The sequence below is a fragment of the Macrobrachium rosenbergii genome, chromosome 11, assembly GCF_040412425.1.
Source record: "Macrobrachium rosenbergii isolate ZJJX-2024 chromosome 11, ASM4041242v1, whole genome shotgun sequence".
NCBI classification, from domain to species: Eukaryota; Metazoa; Arthropoda; class Malacostraca; order Decapoda; family Palaemonidae; genus Macrobrachium; species Macrobrachium rosenbergii.
The window spans coordinates 29615269-29638604 of NC_089751.1; the positions used below are offsets into that span (position 1 = coordinate 29615269).

General features: G+C 34.7%; 1 long non-coding RNA gene across 1 annotated transcript; it reads right to left on the reverse strand.

Annotated features, from left to right (window-relative positions):
* Positions 1-20916: 20916 nt before the first annotated feature.
* Positions 20917-22773, reverse strand: LOC136843573 (uncharacterized). The gene is made up of 3 exons (XR_010854591.1): positions 22421-22773; positions 21138-21325; positions 20917-21018 (listed from the first exon to the last, which is right to left on the reverse strand). It is a non-coding gene; the product is annotated as an uncharacterized lncRNA (long non-coding RNA).
* Positions 22774-23336: the final 563 nt, after the last annotated feature.

Consider the following 23336-nt stretch of genomic DNA (forward strand, 5'->3'; position numbering starts at 1 on the left):
AGTCACTTTATTCTCTTAGCTTGCTCTTCACGAGAAAACATTATTTTATTAGCGAGAGAAATGTGCCTTTGTATACATCTGAACGTGTAAAACGATTATAATTTTCCCCGCCTACGAAATTTATCTTTCTCAGATCCATACATGAATTTTCAGTTACTGAGGATGCTTTGCATATAATTTGAGAGTTAACTTTTATTTAATACCCCTAACTACTAGACTAGACTAATTTTACAGCTCTTTCATCTTTCCAAAATGTTTGTGTCTATAATTCCCTTTATATACAGAAAATATACAGAATACTTCTATCATGAAATATTATCTGTGCAACATTCAAATTCTTTCTAATGTGAAAAATTTACTATTCAGTATTTTCCTCGCAAACAGAAAAGAGATAACTCTCATTATTTCATATGAGAATGTCAACTAATATCGATCCGTTTTCGTCATATGCCAAAGCATACTCAAATGCTCTATATAGAATCATCCAAGACACCCCAAGGAAAGATTCCAGATGAAAAAGTATTCAGAAACAACTCAGATATTTTACTAAGGATTCTGGACATATGTCATCTAAGCTTAATGACGTGAGGTCAGATATTATCAAGCAAATCTTAACAAAGGTTCAAATAAGGCAGATATATATACAGTATATATATATATATATATATATATATATATATATATATATATATATATATATATATATATATATGTGTGTGTGTGTGTGTGTGTGTGTGTGTATATGTATATATATATATACTTACATATACATATATATATATATATATATATATATATATATATATATATATATATATATATATATATATATATATATATATATATATATAATGAGCGCCATATTCTTTGGAAGCTTGAATGTCAGGTCAATGGACCCTGTGGGACTGTTCCATATGAATAGGGTTCATCTTTTGAATAATAATAATAATAATAATAATAATAATAATAATAATAATAAGTATTATTGAAAGTTATTGCTGCATCAGCTGCATTCAGTTTATGTCGAGTTTTCTCTATTTTCCTAATAACCGATTTCTCTTGGCTACTGCATCGGGACAGTAACGTACCGATGTTCATCATCTTAGGGAGGAAAAATTGTCGTAGCAATAATAATAAACGAGAAAGTCGGAATGGTAAGCCCCAACAGAAAGTACGTTACAACTGCCTCGAAGATCTCTCTTCGCATTTTTTGTTTATAAATAAAAAAAAAATGTTGCGTTTTTCTTATCCTTTACGTTGTGTTTTTCCATATCTTTCTCATTATCTGACTGGAGGATTTTAAGATTACTAATGTTTCCGGTTAATATAACACGTCTATCAAAACCTCGAATTTTAAGTTTTTTCTTCAGAGATACACGCTACCCACTTGTTCCACACTTTTGGCTCATAAATATCTCGGTATTGTGAAATTTATCGATATGTAATAGAATCAAACTTTAATATAACATCGATTAATTGTGTATACGCTATGAGAAATATACATAAAATTATCTGAAAACAAATAATTTGCGAGAAGCGAATACATGCTCATTGCAAGCTCTCTCCATTGATAAATTATCATGCCTGTTGGCAAGTCCCCACGCGTCGAATGAATAATCAGGCGTCATGCATGCAATAGCAGATACGTCGATAATATGTATGAATGCTTATTTTCATTTGCATTTATAATCAGTGAATAAAGCGCACATGATAAAACTACAGGTGATCTCACTGATAAATTTAGTATGGTAGTATAAATATGCGCATTATCAAATTCGGGTATGGTTTGCGGTTGAAATGTTGAAATAAACAAAGGCTCGTCATTTGTTAGTTTGAAAGACATTAAAAGTATTTTTTCAGGTATTATTTGACCATGGTAGGCTAATCGACGTGGGAAATGAATGCTTTTATGTGATTTTTAGTTTCCTGTAAAGGAAAACTATTGTGCCGGCTTTGTCTGTCCGTCTGCACTTTATTCTGTCCGCACTTTTTTCAGACCGCACGTTTTCTGTACGACCTCGGATTTTAAAACATACAAAATTGCAGCCTTCTAGCCTCAGTAGTTTTTTTTTTTTTTAGGTTAAAGTTTGCCATAAACGTTCTTCTGGCAACGATATAGTTTAGGCCACCACCGGGCTGTGGTTAAAGTTTCATGGGCCGCGGCTCATAAAGCATTATGCCGAGACCACCGAAAGATGGATTTATTTTCGGTGGGCTTGATTATACGCTGTAGCGGCTGTACAGAAAACTCGATTGCGTCGAAGAAACTTTGGCGTATTTTTTACTTGTTTATTATGCAAATAGTCCAAGTCTATATCGACAGTTTACGGAAAATCCGTCATATACTTTATAACACGGTAACTTTTGTACCCGTTCAAAAGAATGACTTATTTAAAAAGATCCTAATTCAAAGGAAACTCGAATATAAGAGAACACAGTGAGCAACTTTCCCGAGTCTAATTAATCCTGTGTTGCTCAGAGAGGAAAGGAAAAAAAATATCCCCTAACCAAAGCTAAACATTTTTCTCAGAACATTTTCTATTTCGAACTTTGCTGTAGAAAACTCATACGGCCATTTTTACTCGAAGCTTCTTTTGATCAAAGATAGCCAAGAAGTAGGTACTGATCATTATCTGGAAATTCGGCCGCAGAAAATGTTGTGTTGCGGAGAAAAGAAAATATCAGAACTAAACAAAGTCTTATTAGAGACCCCTTACAGCGATTTCTTTGAGCTGTTTCTAACCTCGCTTCCTTTCTCCATCTCTCCATTTTCTCCTGCCGCCTACGAGGCATAACAATACCATCGCAGCGGTGTTCCATCTTGCAGTCCGGGGCGTCAGATGCCATTAATATCTCTCTAATGAATAAAAGGAATGGGTCGTTTCGTGTAATTTATGAGGGCGAAGGAGTTGGTGAACTCCCTCTGAGGGAAGCCGTATCTGTCCTCTTAATTTAGCTCGGTTTAATTAAGCTGAGAGTGGCCCGTAATGTCTTCGACTCCGTACTGGAGGCTGCAAGTACCTGCCGGCGAACATAACTGCTTAATGATACCCATATGCGTCTTTCACTGCCGTGCCATCGTAGGAAATGAAGGTCGAAGTCATAAGCCTTCGGAGCGATTCTCTCCCGGATCTCAGATCTCTGAATAGCTCCTCGCCTTTTCACTGACAGTGATGCTTTGCTGCCCTACACGATAATTACAACTAATTAACAAATATTAAATTCGACTCAGTCTTCATATTTTTAGGTGTTGTCGACATTTAGTATAACTTATCGTGAAGTTTTCTTCAACGAATTTCCGAATGAATAATGAAAGCATAAGTTAAAATGAAAGTAGCGTTTGATGTACTTGAGACTTTTATATTGCCCTCTGATTTTCGGAATGAAAGAAGGCACAGGATTCAATAGTCCCTTTTCTTTTAGTCCTCTTTTCTTTCTCTCTCTCTCTCTCTCTTTACAGCTGATCACTCGCGTAGGAAAGTTCAGCAGACGCTTAGTGTGGTAAATGGGTGACCAGAAAATAAATGACAAACGCCTTTGGCACATTAGCCGGTGTAAACATCCGTAACATCCTTGAAACAGATTATGGGACAAACAATCTCATTTCCGAATAATTTAGTGAAATTCGGAAGGCAGTACTATCCATATATATATATATATATATATATATATATATATATATATATATATATATATATATATATATATATATATATATATATATATATATATGTATAACTGAATCATAATATGGAACGTGATGAATATATAAATAAAGATAAAATCCACAGAAGGAAACGGAAACACTGGAGTGCTGAGGCCTTTCGACACTAGTCCTTTACTTAGCAGACTCTGCTAAGTAAAGGACTAGTGTCGAAAGGCCTGAGTTTCCGTTTCATCTTCGTGATTTTATCTATATATATATATATATATATATATATATATATATATATATATATATATATATATATATATATATATATATATATATATATATATATATATATATATATATATATATATATATATATGAGATGCCGCTCTTTTGGCTGTTTTTATGCTATACTGGATTCTGATTTGTGAAATATCATCACTAACATTCTTTCTCTCGATGTTACAGTAGTGTTATCTTCGTGTGTCTTCTGTCTGTCTCTCTCTTTACCCCCTGGTTACTTTGACATCCAGCTCTCCCTATCCCCATCTCGCCATCCCACCCCTCTCCCATCTCCCTGTCTTTATGGCCCCTGTAAAAATCAGACATATCTCCTAACCTCGAGAAATATATAACTTGCTGTAATATTGTCCGTGTAGATTGCTAATAATTATTATAAACCGGAAAATGGAGAGAAGAAAAGTGAATAATTTCCCCGAGCAATGTACCCATTAAGGCGAGTTAGTTGTCATCCAGCATTCTCTACCCCTAACATAATTCGTTCTCATCCTTTCTTTGATCCCATATACGTGATGGCAGGGAGAGATTGAGAGGGCGGAGGAGTGTATGGATAGGGTTGAAGTTAGAGAATCAGTGGGAGGAGGAGGAAGAGGAGGAAGGGTAGGAGTAGTAAGAGGTGGAGGTGATAGAGGGAGCATAATACGATAACAAAATCTGACCCGCTACTTAATAGTAGACTTTCTTCTTCTACCTCCTCGAGATGGGAGCGGTCCACCTCACTCGTCTTTATCAGAGGGCGGAGGCTGAACCATATACTTCTTAATTCGGGTTACGCCCTGTCTATAGTGGCAATATAGCGCCTCTTCGCGCCAACACCCAGTAGGAATGGTGTTACTCTCCGAAGAAATAAGAGACAGCATCAAGAAAACGCTGAAGCTTTATGATGCATCTTTGTGGGCAGACCCACAATCATCCAAGAAAACAAAAGTTAATTAGCGTTTAGGATCATTAAATTTTTATCTTTCGTCTTACATGGATTAACATAGACTATTCATTTCACGTGGCCTCTAATTTAGCAAAGTGCGAAAACCTTTAAAAGACATTGATGATATTTATGCGACGCTAATGGAAAACAATGCACGCGAATTGAGTCATGAACAGGCAGCTAATTAGTAACGGTATATATATATACATTATATAACCTGTGCAAAGACGAAGTGCATTTACATATTAGCCATCACTAAAGTAGAGTGAATCTCATCTTACCACAATACTATTCTAAAAATTAGATTCATTAGACCTTAATTTTATTTGATTAAAAATTATTCAACATGATTAGAGCAAGCGTTGTGCATTTCGAATTTCGAGTATTGTAAATCGCTCCCTTTATCTGCAAACGTGTAATTGTTTGTGTCTTTTCTCATCAATTTCCTATTGCAACAAGAACACTTATATATTAGCAAACCTGAAGTTTATGTGATCATTCTTCTGAGAAATTTTCCGAACAGTAAAAGAAATATTTTATACACATAAGATGAAAAATAATAAGGACATTAAAAACATTTACGAAAATTTATTTCTTTTAATCACCTGCCGTAAAAACATATATATATATATATATATATATATATATATATATATATATATATATATATATATATATATATATATATAATATATAGATATATATATATATATATATATATATATATATATATATATATATATATATATATATATATATATATATATATATATATATATATGTATATATATATATATATATATATATATATATATATATATATTTATATATACATATATATATAGTATGTATGAATATAGATATGGAAATATATATATATTATATATATATATATATATATATATATATATATATATATATGTGTGTTTGTGTGTGTGTGTGTGCATATCATGTAAATGTGTATATGTTTGGACTACGCATCCATTATACTAATTAGCATTGGCCTAAATTGTCATTAGCCCATTCGTTACAGGTTTATCAAACCCCGATTTGCGATATGAAAAGCGAGTAAAGGAAAATTAATGGCAGATTGTTTCTTGAATCGAAAGGAAAAATACTGATTAAGATCTAAATCAGAGGATAATAATGAAACGAAATGATACAATACCACTATAAGTGAAAAAGAACTTTCGTTCACATAAAACAAAAATAAATAATAGAAAATTACCTAATGTAATTTCCGAAGTTGAGACAGCAATGAAATAGGAAAAAATTGGCATTATGTCAAGGAAATTCTTTCTGATATTGCTTCTCTTATGTTTGATATTACTTTTTTTTCAAATGTTTCCCATTCGATTTTAATTTCGAGGAAAGACTCTGAGAAACATAATCACGAACATATTCACTTACACCTTGATTATGCCTCATTTTCTAAATGCGCTGCTCGCAAACATGTACGCTTCATACTAATGAAAAATATGAATATTTTATGCTTTGTTTCAAATGATGAAAAATTTCCATCAAGACCATTCGTTTCACTGTGATATCTGAGACGTAAAATTCGTGGAAAAGGTGGCACAATTTTCAGGAAAGTTCCAGAGCCACACGATAATGAGGGAGATAAAATCAACACATGACAGATTATGGGTTGGACAGAAGACGGATTTTTCTTATGATAATTATTTTTTCTTTGGTATGTGCTATATTTTCAAACTCCCACATAATACACAAATTGGTTATGGCCCACTGAAATCGATAAAGAATTAAGCTTCATCGCTTTAGGGTAACATGTCTTGCTATCTTCATAACTGTCACAGATAGTTTACCAAGCATATTCTTTATTATTTTAATATATACTTTTGTTTATACTGGAAACTGTAACGTCGTGAAAACTGTTCTGTGTATTGGTTTTGGATGATACTGATCCTGTGTTGGATTTACATTCAACAGATCAAGCAATCTTTTTGCAGCCGAGTAGGTTTTATAGCAGTGAAAGAAAAATATGAGACAATAAATGAAAAATAACATTTACAGTTAACAGGAAGAGGGGAAAAATGCTTTGACAAAAGGAACACGTGTTGGTCTGAGCCAACAACTGAAAAACTTAGCCTTTCATGCCCTTTCTTTTAAGCCATTTCTTTAATTTGTATTTTGTATTTTCATTTTTATCTTCTGTTCTTGTTTTCACCTATTATTGGTCAACACCGGTGTATAAATGCTATTTTTAGATTTACAAGGCTGATTTTTCTATACACATCCATTCCATGTTACAAATACGATGATGAAATTCTAAATCCCTTGCGGTTAGGATCGCCGACGCAACAACTAAAAATTTAAGGTAAAAATAGATTATTTTTTAACTGGATTACGCTAACATGTACCCCTGTGGTATGATCCATAAATAAATAAGCAACACTAAGTAAGGACAAGGATGAAAACGTAAATTGAAGGAGAAATACTTTTGGGTAATTGATATAGGTAACTTGTATCTGTTATTTTAGCAATTATCTAAACGAAGTAAGAGAAAACTGAATTAAAGATTCATACATGGAACAATGTCGTAAGCAACAACCACAAAGCACATTTCATACTGTGCTCACAGATACACAAACACCCCGATATATATATATATATATATATATATATATATATATATATATATATATATATATATATATATATATATATATATATATATATATATATATATATCAATGTACCATCCTCATACCATAAACATACCAGTTTCACTTAGTATGCCAATATTTTTCTCTATTTCACCTTACCAAAATACCAGGGAAGGATATATACCAGGTTGTTGTATTAATGCACAGGCACTTACTAGCTTAAAGCCGTTGCTAACTAAGGATATCTTATCTATTCTGATTTCGCCAGCGATTTTCGGTAGCCTTTATTCGACAAAAATAAAAGAAAATGCGCTTGATCTGGTTACCTTATCTTAAAGTGCTACAGGATAAAGTTTGAAAATACTATTTGCAGCTGTTCTCATCCTGGACTGATAAAGTTGAACGTGAATTGATTATGATTCACAAGTTGCAATAAATCTGCGAACTATAAGCACTTTCAATTTTTTTTTTAGATATGAGCTTTGGTGTAGCATTTGAAAATCTTGATGATCAGCTAGGAAATTATCATTTATTATGTATAATTTTCACTGTAAAATGGCGGAATTATGGATGGCCAGCATTAATGGCTGTAGTGTTTTGATATGACTGATATTTCTTCCTGTGATCATGCGGTGTTTCCTTGGCTATGAACATTGCCTTAAAAACGCACAGTTAATGATTTGTGTGTTCAGCTTCAACCAATGGTCTTTGTCCTACAGTATATAGTAAATCTACTAACTGTTTTTTTAAATTTCCTCGTGAATTTTCAGGCAAAAGCAGGAAACGAAATCCACCAGGCACCAGCTACAATATTGAGGAATTTGGCAGACTTCTGATGAAAAGACAACTAACTGAGCTGAAAATGGCCGAATAATCTGGTTTCATAATGCAATATAATTTACTGATTTAGACTGATAACACCAAAAGGTGATTTGATGACCTTACAACTCCTGAGGATCTGTAAATCTAGCGGCAGAGAGATTGATTCTTGGTTCTGGAAAAAAATGCTATGCTAATGTATATCCCAATTAGTGACAATGATGGCAGTGTGGGCTTTCAAAATAGACAGGCACAAAGTGATTCACCAAACTTTGAAGCTCTACTGTACAGTTCTAATGTACCTGGACTTGTGAGGCACAGATTACAGCTCTAGTATCCAAGGTGTGATGAAATATGGTTACTACTGGACCACGGGCGGGCTGTTATTGCCTTTATTTTGCTATGCTTAACAGTCAAAGCATTAAGAATTTGAAGTTTTCAAACTAGGACCTGAGCAGGATTTCACTCGCGAGTAGTTGCGAAGCCAAACTTGCATTTTATCTAAGTATAGTTTCAAACACAAAAACAATGTGATATCCACTCTATGAAAGATTACCCTGTATCATGAAGTTGTGGTAAAGCTAAGCGTAGAACGTTTCAGTGTTTCAAGACACTTAAAGTAAATGTGTAAAATGGATATTTTTGATCAATTGAATTCTATTTTATTTATTTAACAGAAAGCCTCTGATTTGAATGAAACATCAGTTTTTTTTTTTTTTTTTTTTTGGCAGATAGCAAAACGAGTGTTCCGTTTTATTATCAAAGTTTTCTGAGAAATGTTTTCGAGACATTGGATGGTTATTTTCTCTTAATGTACGAGACTCGCTAATTTTCGAATAATCAGAAAACGATCGACAGAAATACTTCAGTGTTTTTCGCCGTGAATAAAGTTTAGTCTATATCTTATTGGAGAGACAATGATTTGAAGAATAAACAAATCCAAGAAGGAAACGAAAATACCGAAAAATTTAGTCTTGCTTCTTCATTTGGGCATGTGCGTGCGCGTATGTGTGTTCACGTGTGTATGTTTGTACTTTTATACGAAATATTGACCCTTGTTCCCCTTCCATCCTCGAGGGGTATGTATATACTGTACAGTATGTATGTATGTATGTATGTATATATATATATATATATATATATATATATATATATATATATATATATATACACATATACATACATACATACATACACACACACACACACATATATATATATATATAAATATATATATATATATATATATATATATATATATATATATATATATATATATATATATATATATATAGATATAAAAGAGAAAGAAAAAATGATAAAAAAAAAAATTTTAGTCAGAGGTTGAGAAAAAACCAAGATCGAAGGAAGAGAGAAAAAGGTAAAAATGAAAAATGCCTTTGATAAAAAGAGATTCGCTGGGTGACATCTGCGCCACTAGATACATATTTCAAGAGGAGTGAAAATATCATTTTAGATATCAGGCTCAAGTACCAACAGCTCCTGGAATTGGAGCAAGCTTGGCGCGATATATCAAGGGGCCAATGTGCATGATTTTCCTTTAAACTGTTCACGGAGTAGAATGTAAAACTTCTTTTTTCTCTCCATTCAGGCGACGCAGAAAAGGACAATACAGCCATATGCTAGGTTAGCCGATGTATAAAAGAATACGAATTGCGTAAAAAAAGAAATGCATATTTAGTAATGTATTCATTTTTCCATTATAACAAACTTGTCCCTTATCTTAGATAAATGAGTGAGGAGAACCCTAAAACGTTACAGAGGTACAGAATTATGAACTGATTTCATCTGAACTCTTATCAGTTAATTCTGGAAATTAAAAAAAGGAATACTTAGTACTTATGAACGCGGCAACAGACTTCATTCAATCCACTCCGGAATTCATTGCTTTAAGAGAGTTTTATCGAGGGTAAATCAATGAGGGAAAGACTGACAAGAAATTTTGCCACGTCTGGAGAGGCTTCGAACTGAAAGTAAAAATCACTGTAATGATGCTCAATATTTTGTCCTATTTCAGTTTACGCAAACAAACAGAACGAGCCTTTAACGCGAAGACTTGCAAAGTGAGGCGTAAAACAGAATGCTCACTTGTAAAAAGGGATGAAAAGGAATAAAAAGTAACAAAAAGATAGTCATGCAATAAGATGGGTAGTGTAAGCGCAGCTTTGAAGGAACATTATAGCCCCTTTCCAATTATTGATAATTGGTGGCTTTGACACTGCCACCAAGATCGTTCCACAGTTTGTATTAAAAGTAATGAAATCCCTTTGTTATTAATAGGTCGTGCGTCCTTTCAGCAGAGGGAATGCTAATGACAGCACTTGATCTTGAGTTAGAGGTACAAAATCAATCAGAAGAAGTCCATGATGAAATCGATCTTATGAAAGATGGTCAGCTAACAATCATTTTGATGATGGTTAAATCAACATACCACCACTTAGAAAAACAAAACCACTACTTTGGTTAATCTCAGGTGAAATATAAGGTTCCAAAAGAGTTGTTTACGCCCAAACAGGGAAAAGGCTGCCCTGGTTAGTATGACCAGTGGACTAACTTGGCTTGTGAAAATGTTTACAAACGTAACAATGAAAAATTGAGAATGAGCTTTTGCAGAAGAAAGGAATAGAATGTTGTTTTACGTGGACTGGGATCATATGCTTTGAGGTGGATATGAGATGAGGGCTGCAAGAAATCCCCGTTGGGCACTAAGGGGGTGGGGGGAGCAGGGAAGGGAACAGAGCATCCACATAGTTGACAATAAAACAGATCAAGAGAAGGGCATATCCTAGGTACCAGGATTCCCAAAGAGTGTCGGTTAGCTATCGCAAGTAATTATTAGTCGAAGCAAAGAATGATCATACCTTTCAAATGCTGTCCCCGCCGAGTCATAATATGCTTAGGAAAATACCGAATAACCTCTTGTAAAAGGGCAAATGCGTGAAATGAAAAACGCTTACTAATCTCCAAATATGCATTTACCCTATTTGCGAAGGATTGCATAATAACTTTACCATAAAACAAATGGATTTATAAAATCCCAGGATTCTTTGATATTTTCCAACGCAAAAGAAGGGAAGAAAAAGCGAGCGGAAAAATGGAATTGTTTCTGAATTATGAAGCGGAATCCTTTGAAATCATTAATGATACTGACTTGAAAGAATCCTTCTTACGATGTCTCGCAGTCTGAGATAAAATATATTTTTCTACAAAGAATCAAGGAAAAGAGAGGGGAAAAAACGTCGTCTTTAAGACATGAAAGTTAGAAGATAAAAGAAAGGCAGAAAGAAGGCGATTTGGGAGGGTGTGAAATGAGAATAAGGAACGGCGAGAAAATGTTCTAACATATGAATTCGTTTATACAATAAAATAGGAGTCTTCGGTCAGTTACTCGCACATACCGATTGTAACCAACTACGTCAGCGTTGCATAAATAGTCAGGGCCTTTTATTTGCTTTGCATGAATATTATTAGATCGTTCGTCACAACTTTAATTAACTCGGGGAATCATTTTAAGAAGAAATATGGAAAGCGACAAATAGAGTATAAACTTATATAAAGAATATTACTCCTATCACGATAGGAATGCTCACCAACGTATAAAGGCAAGTGTTGCTTACCACTATCGGTATCTCATCTTCAAGCACCTCAGTACTGAAAGATATTACTACAACTACTACTACTAATAACAGTAATAGTAAAAATGCTCCTAGAACATTAACTCTGCAATTCCAGTGTATTACTATTGTTGCCGTGATCTAATCTACACATTAATATTCACTGGTTATTAAAAAAAATTGAATTTGTTACTACTACTACTACTACTACTACTACTACTACTGCTGCTGCTGCTGCTGCTGCTCCTACTACTTAACCTTAATTTGACCGAGGAAGAAGAAAGGAAATGCCTGGCGCTGAGAATAATATAATTTTCTACCCGTTCCATTAAGCGTCTCAGATCGGACCCCGATATATCCCGACCACTAATGAGACATAAAATACTGCCAAGCCGTGACTGAGCATGGTAGCTTTCTTTGAAAAGAAAATTGCAGCAGTATTTCAGAAACTACAAAGCTCCTGTAGTCACGCGACCCAACTCGGACGGGAATGTAAACACGGGGATATGGAAGCAAATTACAGTTTTAAGCGTATTAACGGCGAGCAAGCTTAGCGTACGGCGCATTTTTGCGTCAGGTTTGTACCTGAGGTCTTATCCTTATCATCCATGTGTTGTCATTAAATTCGTTCCTAATTTCACGGCAGAGGCCAAGATGCGAGTTAACTCTCTTTTTTTAATCAATGTATGGAAGTCTAACAACCATGAACGACCACCGCGAAGGTTTTAGAACTGCGGCGAGAATACTGAGTCAAAGGCGAGTCCCTCTCCGATAATTAGGATTGACGTCAGGTAGATGGGAGGCTCTTAGCAAATTTCACGTACGCCTCATTACATAATTATTCAAATGAGCTGTTCATGAAATATGGATACTGGTAAGGAAGATAAAGAAGCGGAAAATTTCTCTTAAGGAAATGAGATAAATATTGGAAGAAATAAACGAACAGGATTGTAAAAGGACCTAACGAGCCTAAAAGAAAAGGCGAGATCCAAGAATAATAAGATAATGAATACAACAAAAATGGCGGTGACGGGAATACAGCATTGCGATGGCAGAACGGGCTTATTATAATAATCTACTGATTATAATCATCTGAGATCGGCTTAGCATTATATAGGCCATGGTATTTTCACTCGGAAATAACTTGCAGGCAATCAAATATCATCTGAGAAGACTCGTAATGTACAGATAATGCACAGAAAACATTTTTGGATTCTAGTGAGATACCTGAACTGCATCGAATACCCTGTAATATTTCCTTAGCGAAACACCCAAGACCAACATTAAAAGGAATAAATTCGAATAAATCATCAAAATAAACTGATATAAAGTTAGAGAATTAGAGTAAAATCTCTCATTTGAAGATAATCGCAAAGGCAGACGAATGGTCACTCATTCATACGAAATGGGCGTCCAAGTCAAGTGACTTCTGACTTCAGGTATCTATAATTTCTTTAGAGATCTCCAGACCTCACTTTCATGATGGACGCCTAAATGAAACACTGGAGTAATTTACTCTGGAACCTGGAAGTGTGTGAATCATCCGGCTTAAGATCTAATGGAGGTGTAACCTCATTAGGGATGATAATCTCGACGATCTCTCTCTCTCTCTCTTACACAAGCTTACATTCATACATGTATCTAAGTACAACTTTATAACACTATACATGTTTGTATGGGTTTATATTTTTATCTAAGTATTTATAACACTATAAATATATTTTTATATATCCCTATATATATATATATATATATATATATATATATATATATATATATATATATATATATATATATAGCTAGATAGATAGATAAACAGACAGAAATGAGACGAAGTTGAACAACGGTTATGTATTTCTTGTCGGAAAATATCCTTTTCCCGACAGGATTACCATATGATGCTGACGTTGGTTGTGTACTAAATCAGCTCAGGGGATTTATAAACACGGTTACTGCGGTATGCAGTATATGGTCACAAGTCCCTTTGAAAACAACACTGATCAGCGAGGGAACTGTTCCAAGAAATAGAACAAGGGTTGCTCAAACAAACATTATAATCCGATTTAGCATTACAAGGACTGGGAAATTAATCTATTCTGGTTACTTATGGCACCGTGATGATGTTGACAGAGAGAGAGAGAGAGAGAGAGAGAGAAGAGAGAGAGAGAGAGATACCGTTTGTCCAGTTCACCAGCGTGATGGTTACTCATTTGCTAAATCGGTGTTATCACTTAATTGTTAATTAATTCCTGGAGTGGCGATCGCACGTTGGTGAGATCTAATGACATCTTACCTCCTTCTTTACGGAGGTCCAGATGAAGGTTTGCCTCAAAAAAGCTCTTTTGAAGAAGCTTATGGCAATCTTTTGGAAGTCTCAATATGAAAGGTTTACCAATATGAATAATACACAAGTAAAAAGCTAATGACAAAGGAAATGGCGAAATTTCTGGTTACGCTATGCTTTACCAGTCTTGTTATTTATCTTGTGGCTTCGGTGGAGATGATGAAATTGTTTACGCCAGATAGATCAGTTTATCATTCCTACCTGCCCTTTTCCGTCGGTAATTACTCCTGCATTAATTTTATAACAATATGATATGATTAATCATCTGGTAAAAGTTTATGATCACGTCAGAAGGGAAGTTCATTAGCAATGTTTCTCGTCCTTTGGCTGATGCTAATTTTAGGCAGGAGTACCAGTGTAGGCCTCGCCTTTAAAAAATAGAAAAAAAGTTAGAAATATAAATGTACTTCCGCAGGTTCTTGTTGGTTTACTGACTGAATGTATTGACATTCACTTTTCGTTCTGAGTCTACGCATACACACGCGTGAGAGAACACTCTTTTACGCGAGCGTGTTTATTTTGGCGAATGGAACTGATGTAATTACGTATCCTTCCGGCGAAATTAGATTTATTGTACCCGAAAGATAAATTAACTGACATAAAACGTATGAGTTATTAAACACTGATGTAATTAAATTTACTGAAACCGAAAGATAAAACACTTGACATCAAACATGTCAGTAAACTGGTGCTTGACCAAAAATATTTCACTTTGATCCAATTGATTTCACTTGCCACTGAGCTGTACCTGGGAAATGTCTTTGATTCTATTTATTTATTGATTTTTTTAAGAGCAAAAAGTAGCCACGAAAAAATTAGGGAATTAGTGGAAAAATGTACAGTAACTAATTTGTGATCATATAAAAGAATGAACACAGCAATGGACTGATATTGCGCATACACTTCTATAAAACTGAACAATTAATAGTAACGTATGCTTCCTATAGCCACAGATGTTGTACAAGCATATCCTGTTCTACACCATATATGGAAAATAGGTTTAAAGAAGTACAAGGTCCGTGATTATCTTTATATGCAGGTTCGGGACAGTACGGAGGGAGAGTTATTTTTTTAAGTATATTTCGTACGTTATTACAAAACATCTCGAAATACTAAAGGCCACTATAGGAAGAGAATGAAAGTGTCAAGAAATTACAAAGAAATAAATTACTCACATGCACACACACACACACACACATATATATATATATATATATATATATATATATATATATATATATATATATATATATATATATATATATATATATGAGCTGATAGTATTTTTTTAATAAGAAAGTGACAAGAAAGACACTTCCGTACTTTCTGAAATAAAATAAAAGGAAAATGGACCGATTCCTTGTGCTTTCCATAAAAAATTTTTTTTCGACCAGACACGTGAAGTTTTAATTTTTCCTATATTTGTTATATCTTCTGTGTCTTTCCATACACATAATTACATCAGCTTTTCTGTTTTGGGTTCACATCCACTTTTCTCTTTGAACGCCGAATACCTCCCTCCGGGAAAGAGAAAATTTCGCCGTGGTTATTTTTGAACGAGAAACGGGTTAATCATATTCCACATTTTCATATTAATGGTTTCATTAGTATGTTAATGACGTCCCGAAAAGGCTACCCAATTTGGCTATTCAGAAGTTCTAGTTTTTCTAAACTTAATTTCTTCCCATAATTTTTAAGCCCCATTTTCTTCACTTGGGATTTTAATCTTCAATTATCTTATTAGATATTGAGCGCTTAAGAGTTAATTTGGCAGTGGGAGTTCTCATTTATTTGGTCCAGAGTTTGACGTTTTAGTAAAATAGCAGTTCACCCAGGCTGATTGTGATTCCTATTGCATATGCATAACTATTCATTAATTGTTCGTACTTTGATACTTTTTTTTTATAAGAAAACTAATACTTTCTTGAGTGTCCTACAATCATAAGTAGACATATTAATGTTAATTTCATAGTTTTATAATTGGTTAGGAAGAACATATTTTTCGTAAGAGTTGCATTCCATTTATTGAAAATTATATTTTCCCCTTTATTTTCTTATCAAGATGAGGTCAACGTTCTCTTGGCTGAGTATTGATCGTGGTATAATTTCAGTTTTGCAGTCCACTTTCAGTATTGCTACTCTTGCCTTCAATATTTTAATTCAAAAGTATTTAACTCATTGCTGCCTTAATTGCTCAAAACAAGTGTTCTGTATTCGTTGTTCTGCTTGCATCGATAATTATTTAACACTCCATTATAACTTCCCAATAAAACAATTTTGCCTGACAATGCTCCATTAACATTAACTTTGCAATAACTGTCTTTATGAGTAGTTTCAATTGTTTTTATTCATTTAAGAGCCCACATCTATAATCCTGGTGTATGATGCTGCCAAATGCATTCATAGCAGTCAACAAAATCAATCACAAAGGGGTTTTAAATACTAAACACTAACACACCGTATGTCTCAAACAAATATTTTGTGTGTGGTGCTCTTCCCTTTTCTAAAACCCGTTTGTTTGTCTTTAAGCCTTTTATCAAATTCTCCAGCCTATTGGAGATGAGCGTACCGAATATTTTCATGACGACCGGGTCACTTTTCTTTGTGATCTGTTATACATTTCACTTCCTAATACTCATGCTTTTATTCTTCATTCGCTGTTCTGCATAGCAGTTTAGATAGTGTATGAATCATCATTTCATTTTCAACTATACTTCTCTCTGCAACTGAATCCATCTTAACCTGGTTCCCGCCAGCTTCAAAGTCCCTTTTCAACGTTTAAACAAAAGAGAAAAGGACCCATCATCTACTGCTTCAAATATCTTTCTTATTTTACTTTCCTGTTCACTTTTTTTTATTTACTAATGTTGTCTACACACATGTTTACCTCACTATTCTGAGAGACATTAGGCTGCAAGCATTCTTGAAACTGTATGAACAGATTCTCTTAACAGCAATGCAACGGAACCTCGACCCACCAAGAGATTTAAATTGGATATTGCTATCCCACCCAAGGGGAAATGTTAATATTTAATTCCTATCCTTCCCGACAAGAGTCGTGGGACTCCCGGTTCTTTATGTACCAAGCCTTATGACAGACCTGTTTTCTTTGTTATTTTTGTTATTGGTGATGAACTATTAAAACGCTCTTTAGATAAATTACTTGTAATTGTATAATCTACGAAACAAATTTATTCAGAACGAGAAAGAATTTTTTTTACCAGAACCCCACTTGAACGAAAATAGAGAGTTGATAGTACACACGGGGCAAAAGCAGTAGCCTGTTTGTCGCTTTAGCTAATGTTCACTTAACGACCAAAGACTAAAATAAACAACTGATTGATTTATGGTTACTAAAACTGGCGCAACAAAGCTTTAGATGATGAATCATGTACACTTATTTTCTACACTGTCTATTTCAGGTTTTATACATGTATTTGGACTTGAGGATCAAGGGTCTGTTAGGAGTTGTATATTGCATACTTAGTCGAATACAGCATGAATACCGGTGCAACGTAGGAAGTAAAGTGTAAAAGGTAATCAGTTCAAAACGATTTGAAGTTTAATGATGAAATGGGAGCGTGTGGTAACTTGTAAGTGTGAGATGTTCAGTTTTGGTTTAAAAGGTGGTCTAAGACAATGCTTTGTCATGTCTCCAACATTTTCAATACTTTTTGAACAGAAGGATGAAGCCATGGATGGGAATTTAGGGCATTCAAGTCCTGGACAAATGTGTCCATATTTCTTTTATTTTTTTTAACAACCAGATTATTTGCGTCTCAAATGTAGCTATTGCTAATTCACAAACCTCATAAGGAAACCGTCTAACCAATCAGGTAACTTGAAACAAACAGGGGGTGCCTCCTGGTATCCGACCTGCATATAAACAACAAGCACATACTGGGTGCGAATATTCATGGTCGGAATGATAATCAAGAATTTACCCCCGAATTCGTCATCACATATTTTGAAGATATATCCATATACATACATATATATATATATATATATATATATATATATATATATATATATATATATGTGTGTGTGTGTGTGTGTGTGTGTGTGTGTGTGTGTGTGTGTATGTATGTATAAATATCTATCTACCTATCCATCTGTCTCTATACATACATATAAGAATATATATATATATATATATATATATATATATATATTATATATATATATATATATATATATATATATATATATATATATATATATATATATGTGTGTGTGTGTGTGTGTGTATGTATATAAATATCTATCTACCTATCCATCTGTTTCTATACATACATATAAGAATAATATATATATATATATATATATATATATATATATATATATATATATATATATATATATATATATATATATATATATATATATGAACACTGACCATAAACCCTTTCTTTTCTATAAAGGCTTATCTTTCGTAGAATTTAAAGCTCACTGGTTTAGAGTGTTTATGGAATACGCATTAGCTTAGTAACCTGGGATTATATGCCTCTGTCCCTGTATGATATGTTGAAGCGTAGCTTGCGCAGAAAAATATTACTTTTTTTTTTGAGAAATCGAACATTAACATGCAAAATAATTACCGAGTCATTGCTCTGCCACTGGGAAACAGAACTCTACTATATTCCCTCTCACACCGAAACATATGTATGTCTGTTTCACATACGGTAAAAGATAAACAATGAGAGAAGCTGACGGATTCAATTTCCGTAAAGACTGGAATTCGTACTAAACGACAGAAATAACCGAAGGGATACCAACAGAATATAATTCTATTATAAGGAGCAATAATTGGATTGGACAACGCCAGCAAAACAGCCCGAATATTCATTTGTTAATGCTGGATGTTGCGTAATTACCGTATCCGAAATGATTTTAGTGATGCTGTTCAGGGAAATTATTATTCGCTGCATGCAGCCACTCATGCAGAATGTTCCGCTGTTTCTAAATAGTACGCGCTCGGGGTTCTCTATGCTTCGCTGTTTCCAGGAGACTGAAACTGTGAATTATGATGGTGATTTGAGTCTGAGCCTGGTTTTCATAGAAATTCGATGTTAGGCTGTCATAATAGTTTTGATGTTTAATCATCGTATCGTTGCAGAGATTAGACTTTAAGCTGGTATTGCAACTATTAGAGGAATCTGCCTGTTCCTCTTGTATTTTTCATTTCACCATTGATCTTTTCTTCATAACAATGTCCAAACACTGTTAAGCGGCTATTACAAGGGCGCATTTTCACGCAGCACGGCTCCGTTCGCTCAGCATTTGCTGAACAAAACTATTACACGGTCGCGAGCACACGCAGCCGTTTCAGCAAGCAAACTGTGCGTTGCCATGACAACGGTGGCACCATGTGATCAGCTGTTCAGTCCCCATATAGAGAAGCAGCTGCTGGAAAATCAAAACAAACCCTAGAAAGTCATAGTGTTGGCATCAAGACGCATTATAATCATGGAAATGTCTCATCTCTACACCAATGACCAGAATATGGCCATGGCAATGGCTTTGGTAGTAATCGCGGTGGCTGAAGAAGAACGTGTTAGGCTAATTACGCTAGCAGCCCTTGTGTTGCACAATTATTTATTTAAAGAATCTAGACACAGTGAAATAGCACCAGAGTTAATCGACAGAGACGATGTAAATAATGGTAGAGAAATTGCAGGGCAATGGCGTAATGACACTGGTGTTGGCTGGGAAAACTTAAATGCTTTAGGCCGAAGGCCTACGCAGGAGGCTATAAATGTACGCAACACATTTTGTGAATAAAGGCAAGGTAGCATTTCAGGATGCTATGGCCTTCAGACACTAGCTCTTCTTTTTTTTTTGTGGTGATGATAATAATTAAGAGCTACAAACATATTTGTATAGGAAATAAAAGTGCAATAAAAGTGTTCTGCATAAATTTTATAGGATAAATAAAGTTTCTGTGCCAATGTTTTTTTTTTATTTAACATCATAATGCAATGTGTAAAAAATAAAATTATGGCCCTGGTACAGATTTTTTTCTTTTGTGTGTCATATCTATACCCCATGGAAGAAATCATACAGGAAAAAAAAATACCACCTTACAACAGTTTATGGCCAATGATTAACTGCCTTCCTCCTCTTTCAACTTGTTTAGGAATGCAGCAAGTTTAAGCATAAGTTTTGGATGTTTATGGCGAGGAAATTCAGAGATTACTTCTTTACAAAAACCCCTGCTGCGTATGGGATGTCTTCTTTCCTTTGTGCTTGTGCAGTGGTTTTTAAAAAAGATAATGCTACCTCGGTTGCACTGGGTGCATGTTCTGGTGTCATATTCCTTTTACGTTTTGGAGTAGGAGTTCGACCACACGTTTCATTATTCCGTGATGATGATGATGATGATGATGATGATGATCGACTTGTTCCTGGCACAGAGTGTGAAGATGATGGGGTAGGCAGATCAATGTCATCTACACTACTGTCATAATTGAATGTCTGCAATGGCTGATGGATGACTTCATCATCAGACTGATAGAGTCAACTTGTACCAAAAGAGATTGGGATAACTGGGAATCCTGCTGATTGATAGAGTCAACTTGTACCAAAAGAGATTGGGATAACTGGGAATCCTGCTGATTGATAGAGTCAACTTGTACCAAAAGAGATTGGGATAACTGGGAATCCTGCTGATTGAAGGTCTGAGACTCCTGCTGTTGGGAGGACTGGGACTCCTGCTGAAAAAAAGGTAAATCATAAAAAAGGAATACACAAATTAAGGCAACTTCTATAATAAATCTGAAATGCAAAAATAAACATACAATACTTGAAACAGTCATACATTCTTAATACTTACAGACACAGTAGTCTCAAGGTTTGATGTACTCTTCCCTGGGGTGACAACATCAGCCAGGAACAACATCAAATCAAAGAGCCTCCATTTTGGAACATAGTCTCCTCCTGAGCCACTTTTTACTCGTTTGATTTTAGCCAGCTCCCTCCGAAATGATGTTTTTTAGCTACTAAACTTCATCATTACAGCATCTGCAAGAGAAAAATTCAAGTTTGATTAACTTACAATAATCATAGAAATAATGAAATGAAAGGGGTATTTTGATTAACTTATAATAATCATAGAAATAATGAAATGATAGGGGTATTTTGATTAACTTATAATAATCATAGAAATAATGAAATGAAAGGGGTATTTTATAAGTTGGCACAACAGGGGATCCAGGGGGTGAAGCCTCCTGGCCAGGCTAAGTATGTTAGGTGAGAATTTCAACTTTTAAGGCTGGTATCCAAAAACAAAAAACAAATTCTAAAATACTCAATACGGGGGATCCAAAGGGCCTTTGGCCAGCGTATGTTCATACTTGTTCAATGAAACGACACTTAAGACAATTTCCCTCTATGTACATGCAACATTTGAGATGTGAATAGTCAATATTCAGAATTTCTCATAGTAACCATGCAATAATTCAGTGACAGGTCAGGAGGTTAGGTAGGTGTTTTAGGACATTATAGGGCACTAGCCTAACCCAAAACACCTACCTAACCTGTCCCTAACTTGGTTAATTCCTAGCTGGGGGGGCTACGCCCCCAAGGCCCCCCTTTTAAGAGTTCCACCTTCACATACTTACATTTTAGGACAATATAAACAACTTTTCTACTATAACTTTTCCTAAATTAAACACCAAAAAAATTATAATAGTGCTGTTTGACACTCAAATTATGCTATCCTACCCAGAGTGCCGTTATGTCCTCTGAATTCTAGCTTATATCTGTTACAGTATATTAAGCAATATGAGTAGGCTTGCCACTAGTTGAGTGTTAATAAAGTATTTATCACGAAATAACCCATATTACATATTGTCACATGCTAATGGTATCATATCACATGACTGACAAAGGTTAGGCTGGCCACAGAACTATGAAAGGAATAGCCTAGCTAGGTCATAGTATTGCATAGCCTAGCAAGGCCATTGCTTTGCCTAGCCCAGCTAGGCCATGGCTTTGCATGGCCTAGCTAGGCCATGATTTTGCTGATTACCTTACTTCACACAACCAAATATGGCCTAAAGTGTTCTACTACTACTATAAAACTAAATAGTGACTACATAAAAACAATATACATACCTGCATCATTAATTCCTTCTACATGTGGAAACGCTTCTTGAAGTTCCCTCACTATCTCGCCATACAAGTACTTTTTAAGGGTTTTCTTGTTGTAGGACGGATCCCTTGGATTCCACAGGATTGGTCGCGATCTCACTTTTGCAATAAGGCTCTCCTCAATCTTAAATGTCCATTGCACAGGCATGATGATGTTCTTGACGATGCTCTGTAGCTCGTACACGTGAACGTCGACCGCCGAACGAATGTAAACAAATGCTGGCGATTTCACCCAGCAGTGATGGGTATACGCGAATCGGGTTTTGCTGGACGTACTGAGCGTTTGTTCAGCAAATGCTGAGCGAACGGGCCCGTGCTGCGTGAAAATTCGCCCGTGTAATAGCCGCTTTACTCCTATTTTCCTTCCTTTAGTGCTTATTTCTCCAATATCACAAGTTTCTGGGTGTTGCAATGAATTATCCATTATTATCTTCAGTAGCAGTAAACTTTAACCCTTATTCTCTAAACTTGAAATCTCATTTTCCATCTTCTACATCTGATGATAACTCATAAAACTCATGTTAGTTATAAGATTCTTGCACCTAAAAGTGAACATCAGTGCTTGAAATGTTTTCACATGAAATTCAAAGATCCACATTTCATAAATGTTTACGCTTTTATTTATTTGACTTTGTGTGATGCTATGCGCACAGTCTTTTACCTTGAAAGACCATTAATACCAATAACGTTTATCTAGTTAAATGTCAACAGCCTTCGTTTAACGTTATACTGAAAATTTTATTTATCATGACTTCTCTAATGCTCTCATAACAATTCACTCCAAAGGATGTTTTTAATATATATTGGCCCCTTCGTTACTACTCTTTGCTTGGTAAATAATAACCAATTAATAGTGACACACTATTCGATTCTTGATAAA